The sequence below is a fragment of the Aedes albopictus genome, chromosome 2 (assembly GCF_035046485.1).
Source record: "Aedes albopictus strain Foshan chromosome 2, AalbF5, whole genome shotgun sequence".
Lineage (NCBI taxonomy): Eukaryota > Metazoa > Arthropoda > Insecta > Diptera > Culicidae > Aedes > Aedes albopictus.
Window position 1 is genome coordinate 172,623,458 of NC_085137.1, and position 20,149 is coordinate 172,643,606.

At 37.7% G+C, this 20,149-nt stretch overlaps 1 protein-coding gene across 5 annotated transcripts in view; it reads left to right on the plus strand.

The window, feature by feature from the left end:
- The window catches only part of LOC109398630 (zinc finger protein chinmo), a 309,562-nt gene that overhangs the window by 37,123 nt on the left and 252,290 nt on the right, over positions 1-20,149 (plus strand). Inside the window, exon 1 of one of the 5 annotated variants that reach the window (XM_062850725.1) lies at positions 16,580-17,312. The exons of the other annotated variants lie outside the window; for them this stretch is intronic. The gene's annotated coding sequence lies outside the window, so the exon portion shown is untranslated. Of the gene's footprint in view, positions 1-16,579; positions 17,313-20,149 lie in introns of those variants that run through there. 5 annotated transcript variants of the gene reach the window in all.

The following is a 20,149-nucleotide window of genomic DNA, read 5'->3' on the forward strand; positions in this document are numbered from 1 at the left end:
GATTTACTTTAATAAATCATTCAGGAAGTCCTAGGGAAATTCAGTCAGAAATTCTTTCAGAAAATCTTCATGGGTTTCCTTTAGACTTAAGAATGTCCTCCAGAAATTTCTCCAAGAACTCCTTAAGAAATTCTTGCACTGATAGCTTCCGGAAATGTTGCGTGGATTCTTTTAGAAAATACTTCAACAATTCCTGTCAAAACATTTTGCATAAGGAGTAGGGTGGCCCACACTTATATGAAAAACAAACATTTCGAAAAATACCAAGTCTTACCTCCTAAATCAGTTGTTTTGGACTCCCAAAAGCTACGTTGAAAATTTGAGCAAAATCGGTTGAGCCTAAGGGGGCGCTCAAAACGCTTGAAGTTTGTATGGGAAAACTTGGCCAAATGTATGCAGAAATTTTAAGTTTTTGAATTTTGCCGCTAGGTGGCGCTGTAAGCGTTCAATTATCAAACCCTTTGGTATTATTGTAGGTGACTATATGTCAAACAACTTTGTCGACGACCGCAAAGTGATCCAACGTCTGTGAAAAAAGTTATACCCTAGGCAAAGTGAGGCAAAGTATTAAGATTTCATTATTGATATTATTCCTTTACATGTATTGGAAAAACAACAATAAAGTTTATCCTCACTTTACCTAGGGTATAATTTTTCACAGACGTTGGATCACTTTGCGGTCTTCGACAAAGTTGTTTGGAATATAGTCACCTACAATAATACCAAAGGTTTGATTATTGAACGCTTACAGCGCCACCTAGCGGCAAAATTCGAAAACTTAAAATTTCTGCATACATTTGGCCAAGTGGGAAAACATTCAATTTTTTTTTCTTATTTTTTGCGCCAATACATTCTTTTTTATAAAATAGGAAAATTGTTTTTTCCAAGAAAACTGTTTTTTCCAAGAAACTCTTAAAAATGAAAAATTGGCCATTTTGAGAAAATTCGCATTTTTTTCAATTGGGCATGTGCATGGGCAATGGGCATGTGTTTATTTATTGAAGAGGTAGTTTTACCAGAGAACGGAACCTCTGAAGATATTTGAAACAAAGCGTCAAAGTTCGACCAAAAAGTAGGTGATTTTTCTTCGGGATAGACCATTTTCTATATGTGTGTTTTTTTATACAAAATAAGAATTTTTAAAATCGGTATTAAGTGATGTGTTGTGTGCACATAACTGCTAGTAATAATTATTATTTTTCAGATTTTTCCCCGTACATTTTTTTTTCGCTATAAATTATTGAAAATCTAAAAAAATAGAAAATAAATAATTTTGCACAGTTTGTTATTTTGTGTGATGTACTCATTGAACCATATTTTCAATAATGCTAAACATTTTCCCAATTTCTTCAGGCTGTTCTTAATTCAACTATTTGTGAGAAAATCGGAATAAAAAAGACCAACCATGCTTCGAGATAGAGCTTTTTTAATATTTATAGTTAATTTTCGATACACTCCTTAGAATGCTCCAGAAATTCATCTACGAATTTCTTCAGGTTTTTTTAAAATAGAAATTTCTCCAGAAATTTTTCAAAGCATTCATCTAGAAAACCCTTCATGAACATTCTCAAAAATACTCCATGGATTACTAAGAAATTTAGGATACTTTAAGAAATTCAGAAGTTCTTTAAATTTTTCTCAGAACCTTTCTAAAGAATTTTCTCCAAAAATTGCTTTGGAAATACTACAAGAGATTATTAAGGAAATTCCCAAGAATTCTTCACATTCCTTTTAATATTCTTTCAAGACATTTCTCTTCCATAAATTACTCCAAGGATTTCTCAAGATCCTTCAGATTTTTTTCTACAGATTCTTATAAGGATTCTTACGAAATGGCTGGAATACATTTTTGCAGAGATCCCCGTAGAAATTCACTTAGAGATTTCATAAATATGCTGCCGAGTATTCCTCTACATATTTTCTTAGAAATTCCTCCAAGCATACCTCTTGGTATTTCTATATGGATTGAAGTTTCTTCCGAAAATCCATCTATAGATTCTTAAAATATTCCTGATTTTTTAAGAATTCATTCAGGAATGCATTAAGAATTTTGTTCAGATCTCTTTTTTAATTCCTTTTGAAATTTCTTCAGCGATACTATCGGAAATATCTTTAGAGACATCTTCAATTTTCTTAGAATTACTTCAGAAATTTCAGCGTGGATTTCTTCAAAACTTGTTCCATGGATTCTATCAGAAGTTGTTCCAACAGTTCCTTCAGCAGTTGCTCAAGCGGTTCCTTCCGAAATACCTCCAGGAATTCATCCTTGGGAATGTACCAGTGAAGGGACGCTGTAGTCGGGGAATCTCGACAAACTAGCTTTGACTTTACCATGACAGCACTGGAATTTATCACACATCTTGTCAGTAATTTGCCAAAGCATTACAATGACCTTTTCATGTGATTTGCTACAAATTTTGGAATTCAATCAGCTGAGCACACGCCAAGATAGTATAAGGCATCTACCAAGAATATCTGGAAAATTTTACTATTCTCGGTGAGGAAGTCATACGAAATCTTGAAAGAAAATTGTTAGAAAGCTTTGAGGAAAACTCTGGCGAATGGGCAGTTTTTATGCTAAGGGTTCTGTAAAACAAATTGCCAGAGAATCACCAGATATACTCTCATCGACAAAGCGAGCGATATTTATTAAAAAAAATAAGTCAAAAAAGTAAGTATGCGATTAGGGTGAATATACACCCAAACCTTATTTTACGTCCACTATTGGCTCAGCGAAAAAAATTTCTACTGCCAAAATAATGATCAAAATACACATTTTTATATTTTTGTACACTTCTCCTAATCACGAAGATGTTTTAAAAAATATAAAACTGTTGAGTTTTCTCATTGTCTTAGCGGTAGAATTTTTTGTCGCTTAGCCAAGCATGGACGTAAAAAAAGGACGAGGTGTATAAAACTTAGCGTGTCATGAGGTATGCTTTGGCGCTATTATGGGTGCTCCACAAAACACTTTATTGATATGAAATGCTCCGCGTGTCAAAAGGCTGAAAACCCCTGCATTATAAGTCATCATAATACAAACTGAAAGTTTTAAACTGATTGGATATTAAAAAAAATTACCTGTAGAACTAATTGCCATAACGGTTCAAATTGTCCCTGCTTCTCCTACTACCCTTATCAGCTAAATTCCTTCCTAGTAGTTCAAATCCGAGTCGTCGAAACCACCGAAAGACACCTCGCTGCAACTCGAAAACACCCGGATCGCAGAAACAGCGCAGTTTAAATCCCCTCGACCATGCACCGCACTCGCACAACGCCGTAATCATCGTCATCGCCATCATCGAAACGCCACAATCGAAAACAAACCTGCGCAAAGTCGTCGTCGTCGAAAAGAGCATCCATCCGAAAACAAACATTATGCAATCGCATCAGTTTGTGAGCAACACTGGCCGCGGTCCGGTCCCCGCGGTCACCACCGTCGTCCACTTCGTCATCGTGAATGAAATTTGACAATCTTCCTGCTACGCTGCTGCTGCTGCCTGCCGCCACCACCAGATGCAGTCAGCTTCGCTGCGCTCTCGTGATATTTTTTATGACTGGCCGTCCCGTGATGGTCATTCTAAAGCTGAAACGTAGTGTCATCAACCAACCGTCATTTTTTGCCCTCTCGGATGACGGTTTGTCCGTGTATTTCTAATCTGGTAGCAGGTCCGAATTCAAGAAGGAAGGGGGTCTTAATGCAACGAGTGCGAATGATTTTCACTATGTAGGGACTTCAGAATGTGTCGACCCATAGTTCATGTTTTGGCTCCCTCCTTGAGTCCGAAGCCTAAGTTCGGCACTGTCATGTGGTAGCAGAACTAAAAGTTGTATCTTTCAGTACCGTTTCCACCGCTATGCAAGCGAGTTTCCGTACAAACATCGTAGGTACCGTCGTGAATTTGATAAGGTATCGTTTGAGGTTTGAGAACTCAACTGCTAACTGCTTGCAAGGGTAGGGAGTGGATGTGAATTGATGATTAGAAAAGCACATTTTTGGTTGACAAACGTCGCGCGTATTGGGGATTAAAATTGTACCAACGCAATTCCGACTTCTGTGTGTACCTACTCGATAACGTTGTTGCATTAAATACTGCGGAGAATGTGGAGTACAATGATCACTTATTATTTGGTATTTGATTTTTGTTTTACTATTACAAGGTCTACCGTCCTTGTGTTCGAAGCTTGAATAATACTCTTTTGGTGTTCTTATTAGCGAGTTATGAGTTATGATTTCAAACTCAACAATACCCCAGAATGCTGAATTTGTTGTTCCGCATCCCTTTAAATAACGCAATATTTCCGCATCGGTTATGTTTCATTCCTATTTTGTTTTGCTCGCTCTACCACTCTATAAGCACCTCCATCCAACCAACCAATCCCCGAAACGAACAGCGCGTTGCGAATTTTCCATCAGCCCACCCCCATCACCGACCGACACCGGGCATTCCGCCTTTCAGACCGACGACGACGACCATTATCGTGGAGAAAATTTGTTATTTTGTATGATGGGGTGTTGTTTGGTCGAACCAGCGAACGAACGAGTCATAGGCTCTCTAGGTAGGAAGCTAGGTTGGTATATACGGCGCGATTTTTTTTTGGTGTTTGTTTCGTTATTTCGCTTTCAGACAATCTCGCGCAATGATAGCAGCAGCAGCAGCACCTTCTTCCTGCTGCTGCTGCTGCACAATAACAGCGCGGCAACGACAACAACAACAACAACAACTTGCAACATCACCATCGATGACGACGCGACTGTGTACAGCACACCTACCTGCTCTGCTGTTGTGTAGGCTGCAGCAGGCAATTCTATTAGAAAAATAGGGGATGATGGTACATGATGTTCCATTAAGCTTCTTCTTCTTTATGGCTCTACTTCCCCACTGAGACTTGGCCTGTCGCTCTTTAACTTAGTGTTCATTGAGCACTTCCACAGTTATTAATTAAGCGCTTTCTTTGTCTAGAAAATTTTCCCGATCGGAACGGGAATCAAACCCACCGTCTCCGAATTGGCGATGTATAGCCTTAACCACTACGCTAACTGGAGACCCACTAAGCTCTGATGGGTGGTTATTTTTTACATTTTACAGTAGTCAGTAATTGTTACTGGACCTTGGTTTTATCAAATTCCTTGGAATACAAGCATCATTGATTCCTTTTGGAAGTTTTCTTCCACCTAAAAGAATCACCGCCAAACTTGGGTAGCATTTTACCCCATCAACCTCCACACGGAAATTACCCTTTCTGGCGGGGGAGTAGCTAGCAGTCAGTCGACGTCGTTGTCGTCGTTCTGTATCCTTCCCGAAGAATGGAGAAAAATATACCCAATGATGATGAGTTCGATAGGGCGTCCGGATAGAATCGCTGGCTGTTTTTTTTGCAGACTTTTCTGATTTGTCTGGCTGGACGCACCGAGTTTCCGTGGTGTTGAAGCTCAACGAAATGCTTGACGGAGTTGACTGAAACCGGTTGAAAGAGTCAAAAGAGCTGATGTTTTTGTTAGATGCACTGCTCTGACCAATGCAATGATAATAGATTTATTTCGGATTTCAATATGTAATAATTGTTATGTTACAAATAATTCTAGAAATAATAATCAAACTTCCAAAAATGAAGAAAAATGCACAGGAAGAGGAGTGATTGTGGTCACAGAAAATATTTGGTAGAACACATAATTACGTATGAGCAGTGGACACTCTTAGCAAATTTATGCCTACAATAAACGTAATACACAGCTGCGACACATGGAACTGAACAGAGAGAGGAGAATTCTGTCATCATTTTTACCAAGCGTTTCAAAATGTTTCAAAAGTATGTTGGGATTTGTTCTTTAAAACCATTCGCAGTGAATTTGTCTTCGTATGTGTGCATCAACTAATCATTCAATTATTTAATAATTTATTTATTTTTTATCACGACGTTCTTTTCAGAGTTTTATTTTGAATCTTCTTGTATTTCTTCCAAAACTTCAAGAGGAGTTCTGGAATAATCTCAGTTAAAGTTTTCGAAGGAGTTGTTCTTGGGGTTCCAGAAAAAAAAAATAGCTGAAATAATCATTGGCATCGCGAGAAATTGTTGCATCCACATCTCTAAAAAAATATGTGAATGCAGCAATTTCTCGCGATCTGCTTAAAAATACTTTTGACGAAATTCTGAACGAATTCAGAATTCAGAAATTTCTGGAGAACAAACTAGTGGAATATTATCTAAATTTACAGGAAGAATTGTCTAGAGACTACAGTAAGAAAATTAAACACAAAAATGAAAAAAATGATAAAATTCCGGCAAATATTCAATTTGTAAGAAACTGCTTGCAAAAACCTTTAAAAATTTTCGAAGAAGTTCATGAAGAGGAAATATCAGAACAATGTTCTGAAAAAAGTTCAAGAAGAACAATTTTTGGAGAAAACTCAGGAGAAATTTTTAGGGATATCCCGTGAATCACTGTGAACCTTTATCACCTCTAGAATATTTTAATTTTCTGTTTATATTTTTGGGCGTTTTTTGTACATTTACTAGAACTTATGCAGGACCGACATCAGTAACTTTTTAAAGAAATCTTAAAATATTTGATGAGGGGATCTCTGGATAAATCTGGAATGGATTTAAGCGGAAATAATGCAGGCTGTCCACTAGCAGAAAAAAAAAATGAAAATAGCTGGAGAACCAAAACTCCGCAGGTTCAATAGCGGTTTCTCGGCAAAAAGGTTCTGTTACTATTTGTTGAACACTTTTAACGTTAATCATTCAAAGGTTTCCCGCAAAACCCAAAACATATTGCAGGCCTGGTAGCGAGTCACTTTTTAGTGATTTGGTCACTATTTTCGAGTCGGTCACTAAAAAGTCACTATTTGCATGAAAAAGTCACTAAAGTCACTTTTTTCAGTAAATTGGTCACTAAAGTCACTATTTTCGTTAATCTGACTACATTGAAAAACATTTATTGTCAAAATTGATGGACAAATTTTCCTCAGAAACCTTGGTATTCTTAAAAAATTTCGGCTGCGCCGCTTATTACACTATTATTATTGTTGTCTTTATTAACTTTCATCACGTTGGGAGCAGCTCGATTTGGATAAAAAATGACCTTAAGGAGGGTTTTTTATCTGTATTAACGAGATTTTGCGAGTTTGTCGGGAGTGAGATTTTATCCCAGGTCCTCGGCGTGACAGTCACGTGCTTTAACCATTACACTAGATTTGCTTCTCTTAAGAAGGGTTAATAAAGCATTGTCCAGTTAGAATCCGGACGCAAAGGATAATTTATTGTGACGCTCTCAATGATCATAATCATATTTTTTTACAGCAGTCTGATCATAAACAAGTCCTCTATTGGTGGTGAAAATTTCATCGATTTTTTTGCTACGAGTGAAAAGTTATTTGAGATTGAAGACAAGTGAAGGAAAAACAATCTTGCACAAACACGCTGAAAATTAAGCGTGGTCAGGTACGATAGTCGCGAAAAACGTTAATGTCTCCAAAACCATCATGTGTGATGTGCTCAGATGTTGTTAACCATGCCATGAGGAAGTGTCCAAGGAAGATTGAAGTTTATAATCATGGATAAATCTGCTTGAAATTCCAAGATTTGCCAGGAAGTTCGAGCACTGGACATCTTTTTCTCACATCACGATTTTGACACCAAATGTGTACAAAGATGATAACCTCAAGAATCGCGTGCTGCTTTTCAAAAATGCACATAAGGGATCTGTAGAGGTTTGAACTAATTTGGTGAGCTATCACGACAGTCTGAGATGTGCAGTGGTGTCATCACTGTTGGATAGTGTTTATTAACGAAAAAACACTCAAATTTCGCTTCTTTGGAATTCACTGAATAGCCCTTAATTTCGCAAGAAGAGAAATATTCGGCAAAGTTTCTTTGGAATTCTAATCAGACTGGTAGAGGGTCTCAGGGCACTACAGAGATGTCCTGATTTTTAAACAAATACGCCGAAGGGGTTGATGTTAAAATTTACTACCATTGTGCAGATTTTTAAGGAAGTTATGACGAAAAAAATGAGAATGTATTAAAAATTAAATTAAATAATTTTAATGATATTTTTCCATGAAACTACAGTAAATTATCTTTGTTTTGAGATCTTCACCTTTTCTGTTTGTTATTCCACCTCTGAGATATAAGTGATTGTCTGCGTCCGGATTCTAACTGGACAATGCTTTACGAATTATAGCTACAGTTTTCTCGTATTTCGAAGAAGTAAAAACAAATTTCTTTATTATTATACTTTTTCTATAATAACATTGCAATATGCCTAAGGTATTTTCATTAAATAGCTATCATTTAATATGATAGAATAGCTATGTGATAAAAATATAATTGTAACTTTATTAGGTAAACCCAAACGCTAACTGCTTGTTTCAATGAAACTATTGATAGACAATCAAACAACTTTAGATTTACAACTATTTTTCATTGCTTTTGAATTTTTTTCATTGCATTGAAGAATATTGTGTGTAGATGATACCATAAAAATTTCTGCGGAATCGCAGAAGTATAGACGCGAGAAAATTAGATTTTGCGAATCTTTTACAAACAAAGAATTAGGAAAAAGTATATTTCTTAGACAGAAATACTAAAAACAGATTACAATGAAACGAATTTGTAAGCTTACCTATGTATGTAGGAATATTGTTTGAAAGTTTTATTTGATTTGATCAAACCTTCAGAAAGTTGTGATCGTATTTATATTTGTCTCGGGAATCTATAATGTTTGTATTTGTTCTTCGAAGAAAATGAAATTTTCGTGCTTGTGGGCAATGGAAGAAAATTAATAGTAAGAACGTGTGCATTGGAATTCGCCCACAGTAATATAAAATTATCAACGGATTCATTTTTGAAAAAATATTGCTGCAACCAAAGAAGAACCTGGAAAAAAATCATTGAGAACACAAGGTGTGCGCTTTGAATTGTGCCAATTGCATGATAGGGTGACGAAGGGTATTATCGGCAGGTTTGTTCTCTTCGTCATGGGGGGTTTTGTGGTCCGAATTGCCTGAAACTTGGGCATATAACTCAGCTTGGTTGGGAAGTATTTGAGGCCAACTCTGAGTCCAACAGGTTTCAAAAAAATCCCCCATGATGAAGAGAACAACACTGTCAAAAATACGTAAGTTCCCCTATTTCGATGTAAAATAAAATTCCTTGAAAATAACAGGGTTTTCAAATACCGGAAGGGAATGATCTACCTGATGGTTTGTTGTAGCAGGGTAAGCTAAATTCATTGGAAACCTTCGGAAGACAACACGATGGTTGTTATCTCGTGACAAAGTCTGGCCACCCCACGAACATTTGCCCAGAAACCAGTTCATTTAGCTTCCTTAGGCTACCCCTCCCAAAATCCCAAATATCATGTAATTTAAATATAATTAATTATGTAGTTGATCAATTACCTGATTTTACCTGAACAGCGCTGGAACGGATTAAACAATAAGGTATTCATTGGCACAAACTCTGGAAGTTAAAATTTATGCATAGGTTTTCTTGGGAAATCGTTAATTGATCGAGATTTCAACATATAAACTCGATTTTCCGTTGATTTTGAGGTCACTATTCAGTCACTATTTGGTCACTTTTTTGCTAACTTTGGTCACTAAAGTCACTATTATTTTGCCACCTGATCGCTACCAGCCCTGTATTGAAATATATATTGAAATATACATTGTTTTTTTTTTAAAGAACGTGATTGAATTTCCATTAGTGTACAATATGGTGCAATTTATTTTTCAAAGTTGGCTTGAATTTTCAATTTGTATGTTATTAAAGATTTAAATCTTATGAAAAGAGTAATCTTAGAGTTTGAGTAAAAAACAATGAGATCTAGAGGTGATGCAAACGCCTCAAAGTTTAATTTTCTAATATAAAAAAGAAACTTTCACTCTATTTGCCATAGTTTCTCAATTTTCAACCAATTTCCTTTCATTTTGTATGTATTTTTCCGAAATCAAAAATTGTCTTTTCTATATATCCCTGATAATGGCAACTTAACCCTTTATAAGGCAGTGGCAACTATATTGCCACCTCATAACAATATTTTATTCCGCTCACTTAGAAAATCTTCCCAACTTCTGTTTTAACTATTTTTCATATTTGGCATTTGTTATAACTCATTATTTTTTTGAGCCGTAAAAAACATGAATTGGCTATTTTAGAACAAAATGTCTAAGAGAAAAGTTCCATTTTCGAGTCAATGAAGGTGTATAAGCTCGAACTTTTGTTGTGTCGAACAAATCATAAATTTATTGATGCCGAAGAGAAGGTATATGTTCCTTCTACACGTGCACAAAATTTCAAATTGTTTACTTCACTACTTTTAAAAACTCAGCTTTTTGAAAATTCGTACTAAAATAAATGGTCGTGTACTACAATTATAATATCTTTCAAACTAATCATCCAATCGTGTCTCAATCCATACTGATATTTCATGAATATTAGAGCAATTATCTGTCAAAGAATCAGCATGATTGATTAACGTATTACGAAGCTACAAAATTTTAAACTTTCTTGCCGAAAAACTGAAATTTGGACCAATTTTTTTTCATACAAAATCGATTGATGATATTTTTGAAAGTAAAACCGTTTTTGTTCATCACACCACATGTTCATTATATTCCAATGTAGTATGAGTTGATTCCGTGCCTGTTTTTTTCGGCCTTATAAAGGGTTAAGTGAAAATATTTTCTTAAAGTGGAGCGGACTTGGAGTAATGGTAAAAGCACGTGACTATCACGCCGAGGACCTGGAATCGATTCCCACTCCTGACAAACTCACGAAATGTGAGTTCTTTCTTCGGAAGGAAAGTAAAGCATGGGTCCCGAGATGAACTAGCCTAGGGCTAAAAATCTCGTTAATACAGATAAAAAAAATCTTAAAATCGAAAACTAAACTTCGGAGACACTTTAGCTCGTCAGATTGTTTATTATTCTTACTTTTTTCAGCGCATTTTTTTGTCAGGAGGTCAAAAATGGGTTATTTCAATTTTATGTATTTTTTTGAAATACATACTTGTTTCATATCAGCTCCAAATTCGCATATGCTCCTGGGCTTCGCGGACGATATCGACATCATCGGTATCGACCGTCGGGCCGTGGAAGAGGCGTTCGTACCTTTTAAGAGGGAGACTGCGAGGATTGGACTTACGATTAACACCACAAATACTAAGTACATGATTGCTGGTGTTCAACGTCGGTCCGGCCGTGGTAGTGGTGACGAAGTGGTGCTAGGTGGGGAAAAGTTTGAAGTTGTGGATGAATTTGTTTATCTTGGTACTCTAGTGACGTGCGATAATGATGTTACCTGCGAGGTGAAAAGACGGATTGCGGCTGCAAATCGGGCCTTTTTCGGTCTGCGAAACCAGCTGAGGTCCCGCAGGCTGCAAACGAAGACAAAACTCGCGTTGTACAAGTCTCTGATTCTCCCGGTCGCTTTATACGGTCATAAAACGTGGACATTGAAAAAAGTTGATCGGAGAGCTTTTGGAGTCTTCGAACGTAAAGTGCTGCGAACAATACTCGGCGGTAAACTGGAGGACGGCATCTGGCGGCATCACATGAACTACGAATTGTCCCAGGCATATAAAGAGATGCGTATAGTGAAGCGAATACAACACGGCAGGCTGCGGTGGGCTGGACACGTAGCTCGTATACCGGAGGAACGACAAGCTAAAATTATATTCAGCAGAGAACCAGGAAGGGGTCGCCGGCTTCGTGGAAGGCCGCGCACACATTGGCTTTTTGCAATTGAGGAGGACCTAAGGACTCTAAACGTTCAGGGCGACTGGAAGCGATTGGCCCAGGACCGAGGCCAGTGGAGGCGGATACTTCATTCGGCGTAGACTCACCGCTACGAGTTGTAGCCCATCAAGTATCAAGTATCAAGTATGATGGATTTTCTGAAGTAATTACCTGAATACCTGAAGAAACACCTGGAAACCCCTTGGTGGAATACCTAACAAAACCTCTTCTTGAGATATTTTTGAAAAAAAAAAATCCTGGAGAAATCCCTTAATAAAAATCCTAAACATTTAATGAGTTCTTCAATGAATCCATAGATAAATTTCAAGACTTACGCTTGGAGGAAATCCTGTAGCAATTTCTAAGTAGATGCATAGCGGAATACCCGGCAAAATTTCTGATGAAATATCCATGTGAAGAATCCTCTAAAAGAATCTGTTGAAAAATTTCTGAAGGAACCCTTAGAGCAATTACTGGAAAATAAATGTGTTGTAATATGAAGAAATCTTAGAAATTTTCTTAATAATCTCTTGTAGAATTTCTAAAGCAGGTTTTCGAGAAAATTCTTTAGAAAGGTTCGGAGAAGGACTTCTGAATTTCTGATTCTTAATGTATCCGTGAATCATTATCTAAAAAAATCCATTGAGTATTTTTGAGAATGTTCATGTAAAGTTTTCTAAATGAATGCTCTGAAAAATATCTGGAGGAATCTCAATGAAAAAAATCTGACGAAATGTGTAGATGAGTTCTGGAACAATCTATGCAATATTTTTTGAAAGGAATTCTTGAAATATTTCCTGAAAGAATCCATACAACATTTTGGAGGCTATCCGTGCAAGACTTCCTTGAGGAGTTCTTGTAGAAATTTCTGGAGAACATTCTACAGTCTGAAGGAATTCCTAGAAGATTTTGTGCAAGAATTTCTGACTGAATATCTTTAGGATTTCCTAGATGATTGTTTAAGGTAAATAGACGAGGAGTTTCCAAAGTAGTCCCTGAAAGAATTTCTTTTAGAATCCCTGGGAGATTTTTTTTCAGGAACTCGTGAAAGAATTTCGTAATGAATCATAGGATAAATTTCAGCAAGGCTCCATGAAAGAAATTTTGAAAAATTTGTGGATGTTTTTCAAAGTTATCCTTTGTAAATGAATCTCTGGAGGAAAGTCTATAGATATTTCTAAAGAAATTATTAGTCGGATTTATAAGAAAAACCTTGAGCGACCTTTTAAAAGAATCGAAAAAATTGTGAAGGAATCCTTAGGATAGATTCTATAGAAATCCCTGCAGAAAATTCCCAATTTTTTTTTTAAATTTCTTTTTATTTGTGAGTTTTAACTTTGGCTAATTCTTCACATTTTTTTAGAAATCCCAAGAAGTTTTTCTGACAGAAATTCAGATTAAAAAAAAATCCCTGAAGCAATTCCCAAAGCAAACCCCGGAGAAAATTTTAGAATAAATTCTTGGATTTTCCGGAAAAAAAATCTAGAAAAGTCCCAATAAAAAAAAAAGAATAAACTTCTGAATTTTTTTAAAGAAATGTCTGGAGATATTTCTGCAGGAACTCGTACACACCTTTCTCACACAAATATCTGGAGGAATCCCTAGTGAAATTACTGGAGAAATTGTTTGTGAAGTTGCTTTCGGAATTTTGGTGAAACCCTTGGAAGAATTTCCAAAGTAGCCCCTGTACAAATTTTTGAAGGAACTTATTAAACATTTTCTGAAAAACTCTTGAATAGCTTCTGAAGGCATCGCCGAAAGTTTTACTAAAGGAATCTCTGGAGAAATTTCTGAATAAATGTCCAAAAGCAAAGCAAAGGAACTCTTGCTCTAATTCATGAATATTTTTTTGAAAAAAAAAATGGAGGGATTTCAGAAGTCAATCATGCAAGATGCTCTGAAATAATTATTTGTGGAATTTGTAAAATAGAAGAATTTCCAAACAAATCCGTGAAGAAAATTTCCGAATGAATCAATGCAAGATTTCCTGAAAGATCTCGTGAGAAGAAAGATGTTTTAGAAGAATAACTGTCGGGTCTCCTATTAAACGCTGCCACCCACGTTTTCCAGGCTGCATTTTAACAAATTTAGTTCATTTTTTGTATGTGATGAGTCTATCGTAAGAACAAACTGCACTAAAAAGAAATTATCCAATGCGAGACAATTGAGAAATTGCAGTGGGCGTTAAGTGGGTGGCAGTGTCTAATAGGAGACTCGACTGTACTCGCTGAATTTTTGGTAGATTTTCTTAAGGAATCTCCAAACGAATTCCTAAAAAAGATACTCCGCAGGCGCCAGCGGAGCTGAGTAGATTTCTTGTTTGTAATTAGTTACAAAATGAAGTTTTTCATAATAAAAAAAATAATAATAAAATTGCATCATATAATAAGCCAAAGAAATGGGTGTTCCAGAATATCAACGAACCAAATCACTGATTCTTCCATCTTTCCATCAACAAATTTTTGTTCCAGTTCCACTTTCAAATATTAGCTTGAAATTGGACCATTGAATGACAAATTACAAAAAAAAAGTATGCAGGTTTCCAAATTGCTGATATCCTACAAATTGATCCCAACAGTCAGACAAAGGGTAGTAACACAACACCAATCGTAGGTCAAGAATCGTCGCAAACCCGTTGAAACCCCAGATTGCTAACGTAAACCAAACAAGCACCAGATCATTTACCTTATAAGTAGGTATGGTGGTGGACAAACACTCAAACACACAATTACGCTGGCATCTGGCATAGCCAACAGCAAACGCATCAATTGCATTTGTTTACACAACTCACCGAAAACGGCGTGCGCCTCTTGGCTGATCGCGGCGACCCGGTTCATCACCTCGCAGTCAAAACCTTCTCGCGTTACAACAATGCACCTTCTGAGGTGTAGCATGGGGAATCTGTGTGAAATGACACTCCGCAGAGCTTTGGAGAATCACGATTTCTTCAATTATGGAATGTAGAATTTTAAAAGGCAATGTTAATCAATTTTTGTAGATTTATCTCTTGAACAGGTTGCCAGTAGATCGAATTTTCAAGGTAAAATGAACAATAATCTGGATATTGATATGGCAATTTTCGGTTTCTGTTACGGTTTTTGGGTTTCGAGAACAGTAGGTCCCCTATCCATCGTGGTGGGGATGCCACCTTAGGTACAGCTTCCGGTGGAGGAGAATTTCATACTCAGACGCTGGATGCCAGAACAGACGCTCTTTGAGCCACACCTCCTTGGTGAACAGACGCTCGAGACGTACCTCCTCAATCTAGCTGAAGTTTGAAGGACAACAATGCCCAGGCTGCACTACCAGCTAAGCACACAACTTTTAGCTGGAAGTGTTCGTCATCGATTGACCCGTGGACGCATGAGGTAGGAACTTGTGAGGACCAGAGCTATGTTGGATGCTGCTTACCTTTTGCAGGAAATTATGAAACTTGCATTCTAAACATTTTCGGCAGATAACCATCAAATTTTATTGAGTTTTGCCATGCTGAATGCATTCATCAATACACACTGCTCAATTTAAGCAGAGTTTTCTGAAACATCTAGCAATTTGTTGCTGAATTCAACTAAATATTGCTAAAAATTCAGCAATAATTTTTGCTGGTTTTTGCTTCACTGCAAGCGTTTGGTGTGTGTTGTTTGTCCTAGAAAGCATACTAACATGTTGCACTACTTATTTGGGTACTAGCGTATTTTACCCAACCCTCCCCAATGCACATCGGTCTTCATTTTAGTATTATGACAATTGCGCAATCCGGTCGGGTAAACCAACAACCCAAAAATATGCTGCGTATGTCACCGCGCTCGCGCTCGGAGGTGAGTGGCTTGCATTGTGCACCGTACCGTCCATTTATGTAGAGCCGCGGATATTGAAATTGAATTCCTTCTGCACTCTCTGTAACTCGACACACTACTGTGCGTTGCGTACGTAGAGCATCGTCCAACGTCCAACGCACCGGCGCACCGCTCAATGTTCGTATGACCGCGCCAAGTCAGCACCTATGAGGATCCAGCGCGCAGTACATAAATTGGCGTTAAAAGCTCAATTATGCACAACGGCAGCACTTTTTACACGCATGTAATGTGTAGAAACGTAGAAACTATGGCACCTCCAAAGCGATGCTCACTGATTGGCCACTGATATGTTGGTGAATAATCGTTATAAAAGACGATAATTGAGATTATTGGCTATCGGCTCAAGTGTAGCTTCTGAGGCTATGAGCAATGAGTTCATCCAGTAATTATAGGGTTACACGCATGGTAACGAGTTGGTGAAGTGTAATATATCGCGATACGCGAGAGATGCATTTCTAACATTCAAACGTTAGAAATGCGCACAATTAAAAAACAATTATGTAGTTGTAACGAGCGTTACAGCTCTTTCGGGTGCAACAGTTATACACACAAATCAAATTGCTTCAGCGTTCCTAAACACTGATATTTTGAAATTTGGAAAGTTTAACATGAACATTTTGACAACCTTTTCATTACATCAAGACCACTACGTTATTATCGATGCAATTTCTTACATTATCCTAAAGGATTTATTTCACTCGATACTCCCGTTCATCTTTATCTTTTAATCATATGAAACGTATGGATGATAAGCCAATTGTTAAGCTGTTAGTACACAGGGTCAAATATTTGTCCAAAAAAAACCAATGCTCAAACAGCTTGTTTGACTCGATCGAATTTTCATTAGTGTCAAACTGATGTTGTTTCTTGAGTTCTTTCCTTGTCAAATATTTGACCCTGTGTACTACTGGCTTTACTCTTCGCACAATCGTATGAGTACAAACATTATCGGACAAAGATGGCATACAGTACTGTATCTGGAAATGAGATGAGATGAGAAAAACGAGCAAAAAGTGTTGATAAACAAATTCACTCACAATTTGTTACTCAATTATTGCACGGCACGATCGCGGACCAGAAATCAGCATTTAGTTCGATTAGATCGCTTCGGCTTCCACTTTAGACTGCACACCACTGCACTCATCACCTCACCACTCATCCGGACAGTAACAACAACTGTTGTTTGGCGGTTTTTGTGTCTGTTGTTGCTATACTTTCTGCCGTTGGTATTGATATTTAAATCCCAATTGTTGCTTGGGTATTGTGTTTCGTCCGGTGTGCACTATGCATCATCCTCCACTCCGCCAGACGACGACCGACTTTCTCACACGGACAGACGGACAAACAGACGAACGAACGATCAAAGAGATCCGTCGTCCGAGCTTGTTATAGTTTATTGTTTTCGAGCAGTTTTAGTGGATTTCGAGTGTCCAAACTCTCCAACAACGCATCCATCGATTCGATACGATACATCACCGCGCCGAGATGCAGATTTGCATATTATCGAGTGAAGTGTGGATGCGGTTGTGGTGCGGTGCGAACCAAGCAGTAGAAGTGCGCCAATTTTGCAGTGTCGAACGGTTTTCGGTATCCGAGTGTGAGCGGCTTCTGTTGTTTCATTAGTTGGTTTATCGGCGGCTTTTTTTCGGCATTGAACAGTGTACAGGTGTTCCGTTGATGCAGTACGAGCAGCTTGGAGTGCACTCAGGTATTGACTGGTTTGCTGAATATGATACACCGCGCGGCCTTTGTAATGTTCCAAACGCGCATTTGCACGAAATTCCACGCGGCAAATCACCTTGGAAAGGAACAACCGCACTTGAGGAAGCGCCGCAATGTTATCTCCCATAAGAATTGAGTAAAAGGGGAGCAAAAAACGCGGCTGTTCCTTTCCTCAGTGATTTGCCGCGTGTACTTTTGGGCAAATGCGCTAATAACAATCGCAATTTGATCAGTTTTGACTAGCTCTTCTCTGCGGGTTCTTTGCTGAAGCTGTAACAGGTCGGCAGGCTATACCTTTTTTATAGAAAAGGATTGAAATCAAGGGAATAATTGATGTTTTCATACGTACCAAGCACTTTTCTTAAATTTGTTTACGGTCAAGATCAAACATTAGGGTAACCAATATATTTTGGACCGCCTTGACCGTATTACCAAGATTTTCTGAGGCTTAATGAAGGTATGCCTGATATTTCTAGAATCATTCGCACGATTAGATTGCTCTGCATGAGTAGCAATAATTTTCTAACAGAAAGTATCATTAATTATCTTGAAATTAATTTATTCAATCTCGCCATTTGTGCGACTGTCGCAACTTGTTTACGGAAGAAAAAATGGCGCGCTGCAGAAAATTGCATATGGTAAACAAAGATTTTTAGCATTCTAGCGAAATCTTCTCATCAACCATTGCCAATTAAATGTTTAAACTTCACATTTTGCTCAAATTATGGTAGAAATTATTCATTTTCCTTAAAATTTCGACTTTTTGTCATATTGTACCAGTTATGGCTAATCCCATTAGGAATGCCTTTCGAAACACTACTTTTCAATTGCACTGAGGTCCAAATGTATAAGTGCTGGGACATTCCACTGCAGGGTTCCGTATATTCACTTCAATATATTGTACTCTACAATGCGAATGGATATTGAACGAGGACAAAGGGAGTGCTAAGGACCACTCTGGAAACTGGCTAAGCGTCAGCATGCTACCTTGGTAGACTGCCCAAAGTGAGTCATTGCTGTTCGTTGCTGCAGACTACGCAGGGTGCGTTGTGCACTAGCCTTGGCAGTGATCCATTTTGAGATCCGTAACTTTAACAGTGGAGAAATGGAGTGTTTTCGGCAAAGTCGTCCAGGATAAGAGACTCCATCGGAGACTATTGGACGTAATTAAGTTCTTTTTTACTCCAGTAGGTGGCTCTAGTGAGTATGAAACATTTTGCATCGATAGATGTTACTTCAACCAACAGCCATTGCCATTACCATCGCGCTCGTGTTGGAAGCAACAAGAGTGGTTTTGCAATGCGTAATGTACCTGGCACTGTTTAAAATCAAAACACTATTCTTGGGTTGACTGCGAAATCTTCAGTAAAGTTGTTGAGAACATCACGAGCCAGCCGATGGTGAACTAGTTGATTCTACGTTTGTCTGCTAGGTGATGCTAGTAAGTCTTAAATATTTTAAAATTTCAGTATCTTGCGATTCAGATTACATAGAATAGCTTCACCTTCGACCAAAATGATCAGAACTTCAAGAGCAATCCGATGACGACAGACGAACTAGTTGAATTTAGATTAACTTATTCGCTATGTGCGAAATGCCACAGCTATTTGGTTTTCCGAATACCTTCAAAATTATTGCAGTTTAGGTCGGTACAAATGTTTTTGGATATTTGCTAACAAAAATCATCCAAAATATTGCGACATTTGCACCCATTTAGACTCGGCCGAAATTCATTTTCATCACAGTCGAATTTCGCACACGACTTCGCAGCGGCTAGCATACACAAGTTCGATTGAGTTCATCACAGGGGCGCCGGAGGCACAAAAAGTAAACAAAATAAGTTTGATTAGTGTGAAATGTCGCTGGGAAATGGTGATTCAGTGGATTCTCAAATTATCACAGTAGTCTAAACATTAATAAGAAACCCAATATCAGTAGGCATCCATCTTCGAAGAATTTCGAGAGGTTATCGACGTATTCATACACACAATTATTTTAATATTTCTGGATCAGGGTTTGATGGTCTAATGGCTATCGCTTCTGATTCGTATGCAGATGGTTCTGAGTTCAATCCCTGGCCCGTCGCTTTCCTCCTACTTTCTCCCTCCTCTCTACATATACAACTCACGTATATTTGTATGTGGGTTCATAGCCATCACTATAACCAGAAACGGGTTGAAAAATCCGTTTCCCTTCCTTCCCACTTTCACAACATAGTATCAATTTATCAGATAACGCCTAGGAATCAAGCAAACAAGCGACCTGTGCCGCTGCGAATATCTTCACAGTAACCTTCACACAATCTATCACTTTACGCCTGGCATCCACGCACCAATGTGTGAACCCTCTGCCGTCCATATTCCACCAACACTCCAACAACCACATGAATTTGTGCAGACGCAAAGCTATATTCGGTCTGCTGTGGATACAAACGATTGCAATCATCACTTCCATCCCCTTCCCCATATTGACCTGCAACCTGACGGGGCGGGCGCCATCCCGACTAGATGGACATTACAAAATTATAACAAGCTGTGTTATTTTGTTACAATAAATTTTTATAACAAGGGTTGTTATAAAACATGTACCGTTAGTAGTTAAAATAACAGAAATTCTAACAAAGTTGCCATATGAAAAGAACTAAAATGTAATAACTTTTGTTATGATCGTAACAAAAATATTACAAAACTTGTTCCATGAAATGTGGTAGAATTTAACAAAATTATAACAAATTGTGTTATAATTCCTTGGCAACCTTTTAGGGTAAAAACTAAATTTTTATACTCATTTTTTGGGTAAATATTTTTAAGCGTGTTATTCTAT